This window comes from Rhinopithecus roxellana, chromosome 19 (genome assembly GCF_007565055.1).
Source record: "Rhinopithecus roxellana isolate Shanxi Qingling chromosome 19, ASM756505v1, whole genome shotgun sequence".
NCBI lineage: Eukaryota > Metazoa > Chordata > Mammalia > Primates > Cercopithecidae > Rhinopithecus > Rhinopithecus roxellana.
The window spans coordinates 58,993,045-59,010,231 of NC_044567.1; positions in this window are offsets into that span (position 1 = coordinate 58,993,045).

A 17,187-nucleotide genomic window follows, 5' to 3' on the forward strand; every position below is an offset into this window, starting at 1 on the left:
ATTTCAAAAACTATATATACAAATTTAAAAGTGGACATTGTTCCCCCTGCTCCAGCCCAGACTTTTGACTTTGCTGTCAAAATCCAGGAAACCAGATCATTAAGGAGACCACTTAGGAGTCTCTAGTTTAGTCCATCATAGAAGAGATAAAGCCTGAGCTAAGGCCAAGGCAGCAGGAATAAAAATGGAGAGGATGGATGGGTAAGAGAGGACTCAAGGGCTAGAAGTGATGGGGTTGAGAACTGTTGGTATGCAGACCACTCAGAAGGTGACATCAAGGCTAACTTCTATGCCCTACCTTCAGTGGCAGAGTGAAAGATGGTGTCATTTGAACAAATCATGGAATATAGGAATGTAGTTGGACATGCTTAGTAGTCAGTTAGAAACACATGTAACCTATGTGGATCGTGATCAAAATGCACTTTCTGTTTGCCTTCATTGACTCTGGATTTTATTCAGGAGCTGGATCTTCCCTTGACCCTTAGTGCTCACAGGAAGTAGGAAAGCGGGTAGGAAGGGAGGGAGACATGACTTTTCCTATTATTCTCAGAATGATAGGGGAAAAAAAACTACTACGCTTATGTTTTTTTTTCTATTATTATTATTATTTTGAGATGGAGTATTGCTCTGTCACCCAGGCTGGAGTGCAATGGCCTGATATCGGCTCACTGCAACCTCTGCCTCCTGGGTTCAAGCGATTCTCCTGCCTCAGCCTCCTGAGTAGCTGGGATTACAGGTGCCTGCCACTATACCTGGATAATTTTTGTATTTTTAGTAGAAACGGGGTTTCACCATGTTAGTCAGGCTGGTCTCAAACTCCTGACCTCAGGTGATCTGCCCACCTCGGCCTCCCAACGTGCTGGGATTACAGGAGTGAGCCACCACACCCGGCCGCTTATGCTTTGTTTAAGTTTCATTTTAGAAAACTGAAATGTCCCTCCCAGGAAATGTCTAAATTGGCTTTAATAGTAAATCCTCCCTCCTCAACTCACATATGCTCCAGGATGAAAACCCACTCTGGGGAAGAGGATGATCGTACACCTCTCTGCACGTTCCCTGTTTTCCCCTCTCCCACTAACTGGCTGCTTTTTCCTGTCTACCCAACAGAGTCAGAAAGGATGAGACTAACAGGGGAGGAAAAGTAAGAGAAAGGGGTATTTATATGGATGGTGCCAAATTCTCCAGTCCTAGTAGATGGTTAAGGCTGGTATTCCTGGTGGGCCAGGCACCTGAGCAGCGCTGCACTGTTTCCCCTTGGGTGCTTTCATGAACTGTTCATTCATACGGCTGTCTTGACTCCGGCAGATACATCTCTATTAGACAGGTAGTTTCACTGCTTTTCCCACCACAGAGCATGCTCAGAACACCTCCAGCCTCTTTCTGCAGAGGTCTCCTCACCTTTGCAGGTAACTCTGCTAAATAGGACCCACGACGGTGCCATGTTTGCTCTCTCTTCTAGATAGGGACCCACATTTGGTCGATGGAAACACGTCCCTCCCTTACCCAAGAAAAGTCAACACTTCTCACAGCTCACCCTAGATAACTAGATTCTCAAGGCAAGCACGAGTTCTCCGTGCTTCTCAACTGCAAGAACTCTTCTCAAAGCTTTGCAAGTGACCTCTTTTAAAGCTCCATTTACTGCAAATCAAAACCACAATGAGATACCATCTCACACCAGTTAGAATGGCGATCATTAAAAAGTCAGGAAACAACAGGTGCTGGAGAGGATGTGGAGAAGGGGGAACATGTTTACAATGTTGGTGGGACTTTAGCTAGTTCAACCATTGTGGAAGACAGTGTGGCGATTCCTCAAGGATCTAGAACTAGAAATACCATTTGACCTAGCCATCCCATTATTGGGTATATACCCAAAGGATTATAAATCATGCTGCTATAAAGACACACGCACATGTATGTTTATTGTGGCACTATTTACAATAGCAAAGACTTGGAACCAACCCAAATGTCCATCAATGATAGACTGGATTAAGAAAATGTGGCACATATACACCATGGAATACTATGCAGACATACAAAACGATGAGTTCATGTCCTTTGTAGGGACATGGATGCAGCTGGAAACCATCATTCTGAGCAAACTATCGCAAGAACAGAAAACCAAACACCACATGTTCTCACTCATGTGAGGAATTGAACAATGAGAACACTTGGACACAGGAAGGGGAACATCACACACCGGGGCCTGTTGTGGGGTGGGGGAGGGGGGAGGGATAGCATTAGGAGATATACCTAATGTAAATGACGAGTTAATGGGTGCAGCACACCAACATGGCACATGTATACATATATAACGAACCTGCACATAGTGCACATGTACCCTAGAACTTAAAGTATAATAAAAAAGAAAAAAAATCATTAAAAAATTAATCTTAAAAAAAATAAAATAAAGCCCCATTTACTCAACCTGGGGCCAATGAGTAATACACCATACCTCCCCAGTGAAGGGAGGATGAGTATCCATTGATGAAACAACTCTTCAAAAAGCATCCTTTACAGATTTCCTTTCCCCTCTTGGACTCCTGTCCTGCTTTATTACGGGGTTTCTTTGTATGTTTGTTTGTTTGTTTTTTGTTTTTTTTAATCCTTTACATGCAGTGAAATGCATAGGTCTTAAGTGTGCAACTTGATGATTTTTGATATATGTGTACCTTTGAGCAACTACCACACCAGTCAAATTAGAGAACAAACTAATCACCCAAGAACATTTGCTCCTTCCCTGTTTCAGTCCGTCTCCATTTCCATAGACAACCACTGGTCTGATGTCTAATATCCTTGATTAGAATCTGTTCTTGAACTTGATATGAAAGAAATTATACAATAGGTACCCATTCACATCTGGTTTGTTTTGCTTAAAATGATTTTTGAGATTCCTCAATGCCGTTGCATGTATCAGTAGTTTATTCTTTTCTCTTCCTAACTAGTACTCCATTGCATGAATCTACAAGAATCTGTTTATCCATTTTCCTGCTGGCAGACATTTGCACTCTCTAGTTTGGAGCTATTGTGAATAAAGCTGATATAAATCTCTCCTGGGTAAATACCTAGAAACGTGATTGCTGAGTCATAGAACAGATAAACGTTCAATCTTACAAAAAAAATTGTCAAAGCATTTTCCAAAGTGCTGAAATCATTTTACACTCCCACAAGCAGGGAAGGAGAGTTACAGTTCCTCTACATCAACACTCCCATCTGTTGTCAGATTTTGTATTTGCGACACCCACTTTTGTGGGTGTAAAATGGTATCTCATGCTTTCACTTTACATTTCCAACACCCCTTCTTCCTCAATGCCCTATCCAGTTCCCTTGCACACTGTTTGGCCTTACGGAATTCGAGGGACATCAGATCTGATGACCCTGACACTCTTTTTGGAACCCAGATGTTTATTTCCTTTATTTGGATAGGAAGAGTTCAGATATCCGTTTTTCTTTCGACTTTTCATATTTGCAGCTGCCTCGGCACTGTATGAATCTAGCTAGACTCATGTGGGGATGTGCCAAGCTCTGTGAAGAAGCTGATTATGCTGGTCCTCTAGGTCCAGCTGGTGACAAATAGGGCTGGGAATTCAGGAGTGTCTAATGTGAGACTTTCAGGCTCACTTACAGGCAGCTTGGGAGGTGGAAGAAGTCAAGGGATAAGGGGGGAAAGTTAAAGCCCAAATAAACATCTGGCCCTCTAGGTGGCACTTATGCAAATTGCTCTAATTCCTGGAACTGTGAGGAGCTGACCCACATCTATGCAAATAAAGGACCTTTGGAAAGACAATGTTTGTGGGACTTCTGCACTTTATAGCTTAAAGCCCCTGGAAACCGTAAGATTTGCTCCTATTCTGAATGTCCTACAGCTCTGTAAATTTAGAAAAGAAGAGACACTTCTCTTCAAGGGTTTCCCAAAACAGAACTAGAAGGAGTCTGGATCTTCATTTTCCCTCTTCGTTGAGGCCCCTGGGTCTCAGAATCATCATGTGTGAGTCCTTCCCAGTCAACAGATCTGCCTCCCTCCAGAGCCAATTTTGAAAGTCCCTGAAATTTCTGAAGTCTTCACTGAACATAAGCACACATCTGACCTCTCAGTGGATTTCATCACCCAGCTGGCCCCTGTGTGAACCCCTGCCTCCATGAAGAATTCTTGAAATCCATCCCATTCTCCACCTGCAGCTGTTTTCTGGGATTTAAGGGGGAAAAAATGACATGGCATATTTAAGTCTCCCCAATGCCCCTGCCCCTTGAGCCCCTATTCCCACCAAGACTCCTTTCCCTCCAATGTTCACCTGTGTTATCTGATCATTTTGATTCAACCACAGTGCAAGTCGGCAACTATAAGAACCAAGCTTGCATCTCATGCTAGACAACAAAAATTAAGACGGCAGGAACATAACCTGAGCCAACAGCATAACAGAAATCAGCCATGCATAGTAGTCAATCAATGGACATGGGACCAAATAAAATCCAGCTTCCAGCTAGAGACCAGCGCCCACAGCTGTTCATCAAAACCGTCCTCATGGGCATACAGTGTGGAAAGAACTGACATGCTCAGGTCTATCCAGCCACATCGTCCAGGAAGTCGTAATCGTCAAGACAACCAATGTTTCTTGCTCATCTACTACCTGACAGGCTCATGCTAGGCTAATGGCACAGAGGTGAACAGGACAGAGGGACCCCACACCTAGTAGGAAGAGACCAACATTAAACAAATGATGTTAATAAATTATGGATATTTATGTTTCTTCATTAAACATAGTCAAGGGAGTTAAGCAAATAAAGAGCTTATGGTCAGGAGTTCCCTAGCTTCTAAAATTCATCATCTAAATGTGTGTTGCTTTTAAATACCAAATAAAAAATAAAAGGTTGCTTAATAAATAAATAGGTTACCTGACAAAAAGTAATATCCTGATTTGTACAGCCACCTGTCATTTGATTAGCAATTGGATTGCTCTACATAGCAAGGTTATACTGTATTACTGCATTAGTGATTCAACTGAAATGATCATTACTATTCATTATTGATGGTGGGAAGTAGAGAAGGAGTAGCAAACTCCTCACTTTCTCAGAAACTCTTTGTCTCTTCTGATATGATATCTGCAGTCTTCCTTCAAGTTGTCACATTTTCAGTCTTCATTTCTCAGAGCTACCCGGTCTAAAAGTCCCTCTGGAGAAAGAGTCCAGTTGTTCTTGAATGGGAGCCAATGATTATGACTAAATGTCTTTTCTGCTTATTCAGTGAATCATCCTGGTCGGTCATTGGCAAATGCCATCTTAACCTGCTGCTGACTTTATGTGCCAAGAACCCAACAAAAAACAGGTTTCAACAAAGTTGGGGGAGCTTACATGAGATCGAAGAAAGAACAGTCATGTTGCATGGATAGGTTCAGTGGCAGTTATGGTACCTCTTTGTCCATGTTCTCTGATATATTTTAAAAATCATTCAATCTCCATTTTTACAGTCTAGCTTGGAGAGTGAAGAGGGAGGAAGGCCACAGGGCACATCTGATGACCTCCGGACACTCTTTTTGGTGATACCCAACCAACCGAGGAGCAGAATCTTGACAGACTGCAACTCCCCCTCAGGCTTAGGCCCACCCCACAAGCTGCTGTTGTCCTGCCACAGCTGTTTCCGTTTTTTATTACAATTTTCTCCGCCTTTCATTTTTCAGGCCAAAGAGAAGCTCAGGGGGCCCATCTGTTCCTCTCTTGCTCTTTTGCCTGTTCCCAGAGGCAAAGCTCACACATGCACGCGTGCATACACACTCCACACCAGACCCCACAAGCTCCTTTTAGGACAATGAATGGGAACCAGAAGTGAACATCACCCACCCAGCAACACTCCAGGGACCTGAAAGGAAAGGCGGCCTTTTCGGGGAGGAGGCAGTGTCCTCAGAAGCCCTGATGGAAGAGCATTCCGTGGAAGGAGCATCAGAGACAGGAGCAAAAGCTTCTCACGAAAACAACAGGTTTTCTTCTGAGGAGGACTTTTTGTTTTGTTTCTGTTTTTACTTCAACTTATTAAAACAAACACACAAAACAGGGCTCGCAGTGCAAATTATCTCAAAGTCTGCAGTGCAAATTATCTCAAGTCCAGAAAACCTAAGATAAATGATCTTGGGTTGAAGAAAAATGTTAGAAACTAATTGATAGAGCAACTTGCCCTTCAAGATGGAATGAAACAGTGTCATTTTTAAAACAAAAGGCAAAGTCCCTAAGGCCCCAAGTTCAAAGCTAGGTCTCTGAAGACATGGTCACATGAAAGTACCAAAATTGAACTTTCGATGATTATTCTTCCTTCCTTACGGAGCAGGAGCGAGTCTGCATGTCCTGTTCATTTTTCCTTCCCGGTGCATCTCTTCAGAGCCACCTGCCCAGAAAATGCTACTGCAGTTCAGGCTGCAGTTGGTGCCATTGTCTCCTCACTTACACTGTCATCCAAACACTTGGAAGCACCAGTTGTCTTGTTTCTGGATTGTTCAGGAACCAACAGCATGGGATCCTAAAGACCACTCTGTGAAACTTTATAATCTTTTTCAAGCACACCTCTCCTCAATGGATCCATCTCCAGCCACCTCTCTGGATAATCAGTCCCATGCCCCATTGCATTGTGAGATGATTCATGTGGGTTTCATAGCCTTGGCACAACTGCATTTTGTGGCATTTTGTTGTACGGAGACTTGGTGTTTAGCAGCATCCTTGGCCTCTACCCACTAAATGCTAATAACACCCCTCCCTAGTTTCAACAACGCAGTATTGTCTCCAGATATTTCCAGATGTCCTTGGATTGAGGAGGGTTGGGTGGGGGAAGAAGGAAAACTGCCCCAGTTGAGTTGATCTGTGAGAGACCATACCTTTAAGAAGGTGGCCAAGGTGGGTGGGTCACCTGAGGTCAGGAGTCCAAGACCAGCCTGGCCAACATGGCGAAACCCTATCTCTAATAAAAATACAAAACTTAGCTGGACGTGGTGGCGGGTGCCTGTAATCCCAGCTACTCAGGGTGGATGTGGTGGTGGGCACATGTAATCCCAGCTACTCAGGAGGCTGAGGCAGGAGAATCGCTTGAACCCAGGAGAAGGAGGTTTCACTGATCCGAGATCCCACCACTCCACTACAGCCTTGGCAACAAGAGCTAAACTCCATCTCCAAAAAAACAAAAATAAACAAACAAAAAGAAGATGGCATTTCAGAAAGGGAGAACAACCCACGCATAGTAACTACGATCCGGGATAGATGTATAGGAAAGATTCAGGTGTCAGAATACCTATTTTTTGCATTGATTTTAAAAAGCACATTTTGTCTTTCAGCCAATGGCATCTTAGATTTGACCAAATGCAAGTTCATTCAATATTCTTTGGTAGTTTAGAGGAATGAATGATTCTTTTAGCTTGGGCACAAGAGTGGAGAGGATAAGGCTCAGGAAAGGCTTGACGTTGTGGCATGAACAGAATTTGGGTAGAAGACAACAGGGACGAACACTTTAAGGGAAAAAATAGAATAAACAAAACATACACGTAGTGAACGGCAGTGGCGGGGAGAGAGTGAGAAAGGCAAGGTTGCATAGGGAAGCTCAGGGATTTCTGGATTTTATTATGCAAATCAAAGAGGGTCAACAGAACTCTTGCATGAGAGGGTGGGGAGGTAGCGGTGAATAATTATGGCTGCATTTCACGAGATCCTCAGTCTGGGATATACCCCTTCCTATTACCTCTCCTTGTTTAGAACTTTGAAGACTTGAATCATCTCCTCCAAAGAACCGGAGTCAGTCACCCTTGAACTGTGTGTTCTATGTTCCTATGTCTTGGTCCTGTGTTATGTAGATATTTCTTGTATTTTGTGTTGTCATTGCCTCCCAACTGTTTTACGGCTTTGTCTCCTTGACAGCAACACTTCTCAAGCATCTGGACCACAGGAGTTGTGCTTTCTTCCCTCTTAGGTACCACCTGTAGCACTTAGCAACCTATGCAGCATTGCACTCATTGCAGAGTACCTGGCACGTAGTAAGCCCTCAACAAACATCAGCGGCAGGAGGGAAGAATAGAAGGAAGAAACGAAGAGAGGGAGGAAGGGGGGGAGGATTGGAGGGAAGTGGAGAGGGAAGGAAGATATCAAATGACTTCTCATAGAACTAGAAAATTAGCAGTTCTCCTAAATTGTTTCTGTCCTGATCCGAGTACTCCTTTATGCCCTTACTGGCACCTGCTTCCCAAATTACTGGAATCATCAGAAAGCCTAAGTCCAGGTGGCCTTGGCTTTGGGCCTGGATGCAAAGATTTCTTTCTGATGACCTCAGTTTGAAAGCTTCCCTAAATGCCACAGTCACACACCAAGAGCTATGGCTTCTGTGTTTCCAGTTTTCCCCCGCACTGAGGAACACACTTAGGAGCTGCTACAAGTAAAAACCGGGGCCCTATGTCTCCTCCATCCAAACACTAAAGAACTAAGGCCACCTCCAGGATGTAAGTGAAGGCACACCACTGCCAAACATGTGGAGGGCATGAAAACAAAGCAACCAAAATGGATAGCCTCTCACTACACCTCCCACAAGGCATAGCCATGGGGATTAGAGTTGGGGCAAGGTCTGTTCAAGCTTGCGGTAAGACTGAAGCAGATAACTGAAGCTGCGGAAGACAGAGTCAATTCATTTAATTTTCCCAACAATTTCCAAGGTCATTTTAAAGGACACATGAGATAATGACTGCTGCATTGTATGGGGCCAAAAACTGGGCTTCCCTTTCTCTCCATTACTTCTCCACCAGGCTGTCATAATAGCCTTCCAAGTCACCTCACGCTCTACCTCCCATTGACCTCTGTGCCCCTGTCAAATCAAATCCTGAAACACAGCCCTAATTATTCGCTGCTACTTCCCCACCCTCTCATGCAAGAGTTCTGTTGACCCTCTCTGATTTGCATAATAAAATCCACAAACCCCTGAGCTTCCCTATCCCACCTCGCCTTTCTCACCTCTCTCCCCCTACTCCCATTCACTGCCTGTATGTTTTGTTTATTCTATTCTTCTCCTCAAAGTGCTTGTCCCCATTGCCTTCTACCCAAATTCTGTCCATCCAAAAGTTCAAGCCTTTCCTGAGCCTTGTCCTCTCCACGCTCATGCCTAAGCTAAAAGAATCTTTGCGCGGTGGCTCAAGCCTGTAATCCCAGCACTTTGGGAGGCCAAGGCGGGCGGATCACAAGGTCAGGAGATCGAGACCATCCTGGCTAACACGGTGAAACCCTGTCTCTACTAAAAAAATACAAAAAACTAGCCGGGTGAGGTGGCGGCGCCTGTAGTCCCAGCTACTCGGGAGGCTGAGGCAGGAGAATGGCGTGAACCTGGGAGGCAGAGCTTGCAGTGAGCTGATATCTGGCCAGTGCACTCCAGCCTGGGCGACAGAGCAAGACTCTGTCTCAAAAAATAAATAAATAAAAAATTAAAAAAATAAAATAAAAATAAATAAATAAATAAAAGAATCTTTCTTTCCTCTAAACTACCGAAACATATTGCACAAACTTGCATTTTGGTCAAATCTAAGAGGCCATTGACTGAAAGACAAAATGTGCTTTTTATAATCAGTGAGATAAATATGTATTCTGACACCTAATCTTTCCTATACATCTATCCCGGATCGTAGTTACTGTGCATTCGCTTTCTGAACTCACATCTTCCTAGAGGCATGATCTCTAACAGATCAACTTTTGTGTTTCTCATCAATCCTAGGGCAGTGCTGGTGCTATATTCACAAACACACATCCGTATACATTCATATGAATATGGAAAAATGACAGTAAGAGTGAAAAGCATTTTTGCCCTCAAGAATCCTTATATATTCAATTCATTAGGTTTTGTAGTTTAAAATGTGTACTTAAATATTTTTAAAAGCCTGACTCATACATTTTAAGATATTGGCTTATATTGACAAGATACAGACACATATGCATGCTAATGAGGAAGAGAATAAACATCACAAACTGTCAAGGTATTGCACCTGGGCACCTGCTAAGTGCAGACACTGCAAGCTGGCTGATGGATGCATTTTATTTTACTCCTCACAGCAGCCCTATGAGGTAGGTACTGAGATCTGCTTGTTATAGATGAACAACCAGAAGCTCATGACCTTAGGTCCCAGCTTGCAAGTGGCTGGGGCAGAATTTGAATGCACGTTGTCATAATGCCAAAGTCTGAGCTCAAGAATTGCTAAACAATGTCTCATCTAGTTTTCTCATCAAAGAGGCAAAAGGTATTCGCTCTCCTAGAAATGACCAGATCTCATGCCAGTCCCACAGTTGCTCTGCTGACACTCAAGAAGGAAGTAGGGTACCTCAAAATATGGTTCCAAGAGATGCCATACAGGGAATCATGGCATTTTTCTCCTTCCTCAGAGGGAGAAACCAGCAAGGATCTTCCCACTTGGCTTCCTAGGGATTGCAGATAGGAAAACAAAAGCAAATAAATAAAGAACAAACAACAAACAAGAGTGTGTTAGCCTGGGCCTACTGAGAAGCAGATGCTGAGATAAGATTAAATGAGCATGGATTTTATTTTTTATCATTTTATTTTATTTGTGACAGGGTCTTACTCTGTCCCCCTGGCTGGAGTGTGGTGGTGCAACCATAGCTCACTGCAGTGTGGAACTCCTGGGCCCAAGCGACCCTTCTGCCTCAGTCCCCCAAGTAGCTAGGACTACAGGTGCACACCACTTGTAGGGGCTAATTTCTTTTTTTCAATGGCTTTGTAGTAATAGAGTCTTGCTATGTCGCCCAGGCTGATCTCAAACTCCTGGCCTCAAGTGATCCTCCAGCCTTGGCCTTCCAAAGTGCTGGAATTATAGGTATAAGCCACCGTGCCCAGTCTCATAAGTGAATATTTTATTAAAGGAAATGCTTGTGAGGGCAGGGAGGTGGGGCAGGGGATAGAGAGAGCTGGAAAAGTTGGTACAGCCATCAGGCCTCAATGCAAATCTGACCCTGACTTAAGGACAGAAGGTTGGTAAAAGCCTCCTAGACCACTGGCCAAGGCCACAGGGGAACTGTCAAGCTAAAGTTGAATCTCCCAAGAACAGGTCTTCCTTAGCACAGCATCCTTGCTGCACTCAACCATTGGTCAGGAGCAGCCTATGGGAGTCATGGCTTTGGAGCAAACCTGGCATTGAGTTTCAGAGAGTAGATGCTCAGGCCTTTGGTAAAATACACTCCTTGTAGTTGAAGATGCAATCTCATGGAGCGGGAGAGGGGAGATCACTCAACTGGATTAAAATAGATTGTGTGCATCTGTGTTAAGGTGGCTGCATGGATGGTGAAGGAAGGAATGGGATCAGCTCAGCCCATGAGCTACAGAACCCTTGAAAACTACGGTCACAGCTGTTGCCTTTTGTCATGCGCTCTATGAGTCCAAGTAACTACTATTCACATTTCCCCTTAGCTACCACACTGTGTGGAGGGTATGATAAAAGACCCTCAATTTTCTTTATTGTGAATGTAGTTAAGCTTTCCTTTTCAACTATAAAAATATCATACACGCTGTGAACAGCTTATTACAAATACAGAAATTACAGAAATAAGTGGAAGAACCCCCGCACTCCAGCTCCCAGTGGAAACCTCCACTAACCACTGCATATGTGTCCCTTCCATTGCGCATGTGCCCTGCAAATGCAAATGAGAAGTAAGGCAACACCATTTATTGGACTTCTATTTGTTTAGCACCTTGTGCTGTGCACCTGTCTCCTTTGATCCGCACTATGACCTTGAGAGGTAGGGCCCTTTAGCCCTACTTTCTAAGTATACAGATGAGGAAGCAGCAATCAGAGGAACCAATGAGACACAGAGTCAGGGTAGGCCTGAGAACCAAACTAATGCTGGAAAGAAAGGAACTGGCAGCAAACGACACAGACCACATCCTCACCTATGACCCTAAGCTTCTGGGCAGGGGGGCTGCAGCTCACATCGCTGCAGATACTGCCTCCTCCCAAAGATAACACAAGAATGAATCCCGCAACAGAAGAATTCTGGAGAAGTTCCCCATATTCTCTCTGGAAGAAAGATTGGGTCTCTTCCTTCTATGAGTGTCACTATTGCATTTTGACTCAGGATTCAAGGGAGAAAAAGAAATCTATCCACATATTCAGTTATAATAAATTGTCTCTCTTGCCTTTTGATTATTAGAATCAAAAACCATAGCAGGGAGGAGGTGATTCCTGGAAAAGATGCAGAGTTCCCATCCCTATAGCATGTAAGCAGACTATGTTATAACCACCAACTCTTAGTTCCACTCTTAACTGACTGTATATGCTTCTGAAAAGACAGATGATATCCCAGAAGGAGAGAACATAATACCACCAGAGCTGCTGAACTTGCACCATGTTTACTTTTGATCATCTCTCTTTATAGGGCTCTGGGATCTGCCCACTGGACTTTATTTTCCACCTAAGGGATTATTACCCTTGCTGGGCCCTGAGTTCATTTTCACCCCCAATGGTCTCAAGCCATAAATTTCAAACTGTTATTAACATGGCCAGACAGATTTGTAAGACTCCTATAGACACCATACAATTAACCATCTCCTGTCAGCTGGAAAATCAGCTCAATAGCCATTCAAGTCCATGTCCAAACCCCTTTATATTAACGAAAGCTTAGGAAGGTTCCTTGACTCTCAGAGTTAGAATCTCTCAGAAGCCGTGGAGACAGGAGGAACTCTGAAAGGGGAGATAGAGTCAGCCACCAGAAAGGAGGGCTCTACACATGTCAGATGCTCATACAGGTTATAAGTCAACACAGTAGCACCAGTTACTTTTGCTCTGTCTGCTCTGTCCCTGGAAATTGATATGCAAGTAGATACTTACCAGGGGCAAATAGCAAAACAGCCAAGTGAACATGCTTGTCAGTGGCTGAGGGCATGTGCATGAATCATAGAGTACAGATTATTCCTGTAGCAAAGCAGAAGGAAACACTGGTGCACAGAGCAGGTCTCTCATCCTTGGCATAGGGGCCATGGCTACCAACTCAGAAGAGAAGCACCATAGCCAAGCATCATGATGGGTGATGCCAAGAGTAAATGCATGTGTCTTAACAAGGAAAGTGTGGGGCAAGACTGATTATTGCTCAGACTTCATGAGCCAAGATGGTGGGGAACTAATACAGATAAAAGACAAACAAGCAAGCCTTCCATAATCTTGGTTCAACTTACCTTGCTGATTTGGTATCTTACTATTCTCCTGCTCTTCAACCATTCTATGCTCCATTCACATCAAACAACCTATTCTTCCTCCTTCTCTTTCTCCTCCTCCTCCTACTTCCTCTTCTTCTCCCCCCTTCTCTCTTTCCTTTTTCATCCTCAAATCTCTTGGGTCTCTTTTTGTTTATATTCCTCCTTCCATCTGGGATGCCTTTCTTTTTAACTGTAAATCTCTGTATATTCAAATTCTACTTGGATTTCAAATCTCATCTCAAATGTTACCTCCTTCTTTTATAAAGCCTTCTGTTATTACCCCTGAATTCCATTTTATGGCAATAAGAACTTTTTCTTGGAGTAGTATTTTTTGTAGTTGTATCTTCTCTCCTATTATTAGATTGTACATTCTTTGAAGGCAAAAGTCATGTTCAATTCTCCCTGATAGAGCTAGAATGAATAGAACAGTGCCTTAAACATAGTATGTGATAGGCACTCCATAGCCACTAATACATTAATGAGGACACAGAGGTGTAGTCAAACAAATAGACACACTGGCTAGACAGCTTCATCTGCATATAGTTTTTCAACTTGTCCAAGACTGAAGTCATCTTGTCCCCCAAGTCTTTATTTTCTGTTAGAGTGAGGGGTCTCAACACCATCCAGCTAAAAATTTTCAAAGCATCCTCAACTCTCCCTACTCCCATGCCTTTACAATCAATCCCCAAGGCTTCCTGATTTTACCTACTAAACATTCCTTTAACCCATACCCCTCTTCCCTACAACCACTGTCCTAGTTCAGAAATCCTTTCTCCTAGATTATTGCGTCATCCTTCTTATGGGTTTCACCAACTCAAGGGTTACACTCATCTACTTCATACTCCATTTTGTCCAGCAAGTGATCAATCTAAAACAATCCTGATGTACCAATCTCCCAGGTTAAAATATTTAAAAGCCTCCCCTTGCTTATAGAATAAAGTCCAGTATCTTTAATCCAGACTGGAAAGTTCTTGGTTATATGGTCTTTCTCTACTCTGAACAGCTTTATCCCTTGCCTCTCCTTGCTTTGCTCTTTAAGGAGAAAGCAACGCCATACCCCTTGATGCTCCTTGCTGTGTCTCCCCTAGCTGTGGCTGCACATGAGTGAGTTCTTTGTGCTGATCCTCTGATCTCTTTTCCTGGGTACTCCTACTCACTCACCCTCCAAGCCTTAGCTGAAAGTCTGGAAGCCTCCCCTCCTCCCAGGTTGTGTCAGCCTCTCCACTGCACTCTCAGACCACTTTCTTATTCTCTCCTCCTACCATTTACCACATTATATTTCAATCATCTTGTCTCATACCTGTGTCTCTCATGAGACTGAGCCTTCTGTGAAAATGGTCAGTATTTTATTTTGTTTGCATTTGCAACCAGAATAAAGAGTAACTCCCCAGCTTTTTTTTTTTTTTTTTTTGGTCACTTTGTAAATGTCATTGGGGCAATATGAAACTTTGGTAGAATGGTTTATTTCCTAATTGCTAAGATTCCCATTCCTTCAAAAGATTCAAAATGAAAACACGATGCTCCAAGAGGGGTCAGGACTCCTGCCCAGCTAGCTTTCATCTGGTTCATCCTGGCAAGATTGGGAGAGTTGATAGAAATACTTCAACTTCCCTGTACCCGAGCCAAGGGTTCTTATTATGAGATGACCTCATTAGTGACACATCATTATTTTAACCATGTTCAAAACTGAGATGTGTGGAGAAATAGAAAGTAAAAAAGAAGAAGAAGAAGAGGAGGAGGAGGAGAAGGAGGAGGAAGAGGAACAGGAAGAAGAAGAAGAAGGAGGAGGAGGAAGAGGAGGAGGAGGAAGAGGAGGAGGAGGAGGGGGGAGGAGAAAGAGAAGGGGAAGGGGAAGGGGAAGGGGAAGAAGAAGGGGAAGAAGAAGGGAAGAAGAAGGGGAAGAAGAAGGAGAAGAAGAAGGAAAAGGCAGAGGAGGAGGAGGAGAAAATAAAATAAGTCACATCGAAATTTCCTGATTAAAAAGAAATTTTTAACCATCTACAAACTGGAAACCCCCATGAGGTTGCTACAGTTTCTCTCCCTTTGTCTGGAAATGACAATATGAGCAGTGAGATCTAACAAAGGTCTCTGAAAAATACAGAAAAAATTGCCAAGTCCTGAAATGCCCACAGAACGCAGTCTAGGCCTTGAGCCTTCTGTAGGGGAAAGTAATTATGGTTTTTGTCATTACTTCTGCACCAACCTAATATATAGATATGCAGATAATAACGTTTTACCTGGGGTTACTATTCTAGGTATTGAACAAATTCATTAAGAAAGGCTTTTCCCAAAATGAAGCCTGCGCAATGTTTGAATTTTGCCATCTCCTGCTTCACACTCTTGATCTCTCTTCTCAGCGGCAGCTCTGGTAACCCCCTTTCCTGCTGCCCACAGCCAGCTGTGTAGGAACGAGTGGGACATGCTGCATGAAAAGGAGTCTGATTGTTGAGGAGCAGGGTCTGGGGACACTAAAAGCAAACCACCTGTACCTGGAGGTAATGAGGCCTGGGTTGTCCTTCTGTCTGCAAATTGGAATCAAAGTGATTATTTTTACTGTACTGTTGTTCTGCTAGATTTTAGCTGAAGCTTTATCAAAGCCTGGTTAATTTATAACAGTGTTTCCAGGGGAAAAAAATACATTCCAAATTCCAAACAACAAGGTTGCAAATGAAGGTGTGGGAAAGAGTTCTCTTTTTAACGTGGAGATGTCTTTGTTAATTAACCAGAAGATTGGAGTCAGTATTCCTATCTGCTTTCTCAATACCTTCGGTTCTTACTGAACTTGTCATTAACCCAAACATCCTGCTTTATTCCCATCAAAACTGTTTCCACATTTGATGTTCTTCATCATCATCATCTCTATGCAATGGATTTTTGAAACTAAAATTCTCAGGACTTCACTTTTGACCCCATTGAATTTCATTTGGCTTGTTTTGATGCCTGGCTACCAGACTCTTCAGATCATTTTTAATTCTGATTGGTAATACTATCAATATTGTCCTGTCCAACTGTTGATCATCAACATATTTCAGAAGCATTTCTTTTATGACTTCATCTAATTTTTTTTAAATTAAAGTGTTAAGTAGGACCATGGTAAAGTAGAACTCAAATGATCTTCCCCTGAAGATGTTCCCTCACATTAACACCCTTCTATTAATAGCATGGAACAGTCAAAAAAGGTTTGTAAGATGTGGCCATCCTAAGCACAAGGGTAAAGAAGCTTGATATCCGCCTCAAATCTCTCCACCCTGTCATGGGTACCACCTAGGTGTTACCAAAAAGGGGTCCCAATCCAGACTCCAAGAGAGTGTTCTTGGATCTTGCACAAGAAAGAATTCAGGGTGAGTCCACAGAGTAAAGTGAAAGCAAGTTTATTAAGAAAGTAAAAGAATAAAAGAATGGCTATTCCATAGACAGAGCAGCCCTGAGGGTTTTTATTAATTTATTTTATTTTATTTTATTTTATTTTATTTTATTTTATTTTATTTTATTTGAGATGAAGTCTAGCTCTGTCGCCCAAGCTGGAGTGCAGTGGTGCGATCTTGGCTCACTGCAACCTCCACCTCCCGGGTTCAAGCGATTCTCCTGCCTCAGCCTCCCAAGTAGCTGGGATTATAGGCATGCACCACCATACCCAGATGATTTTTGTATTTTTTAGTAGAGACAGGGTTTCACTGTGTTGGCCAGGATGGTCTCAAACTCCTGACCTCATGATCTGCCCGCGTCAGCCTCCCAAAGTGCTGGGATTACCAGCATGAGACAATGTGCCCAGCTGCCCATTTTTATGGTTATTTCTTGATGATATGCTAAACGAGGGGTGGATTATTTATGCCTCCCCTTTTTAGACCATATAGGGTAACTTCCTGACATTGCCATGCATTTGTAAACTGTCATGGTGGTGGCGGGAGTGTTGTAGTGAGGATGACCAAAGGTCACTCTCCTCGTCGCTTGATTTTGGTGGGTTTTGCCGGCTTCTTCACTGCAACCTG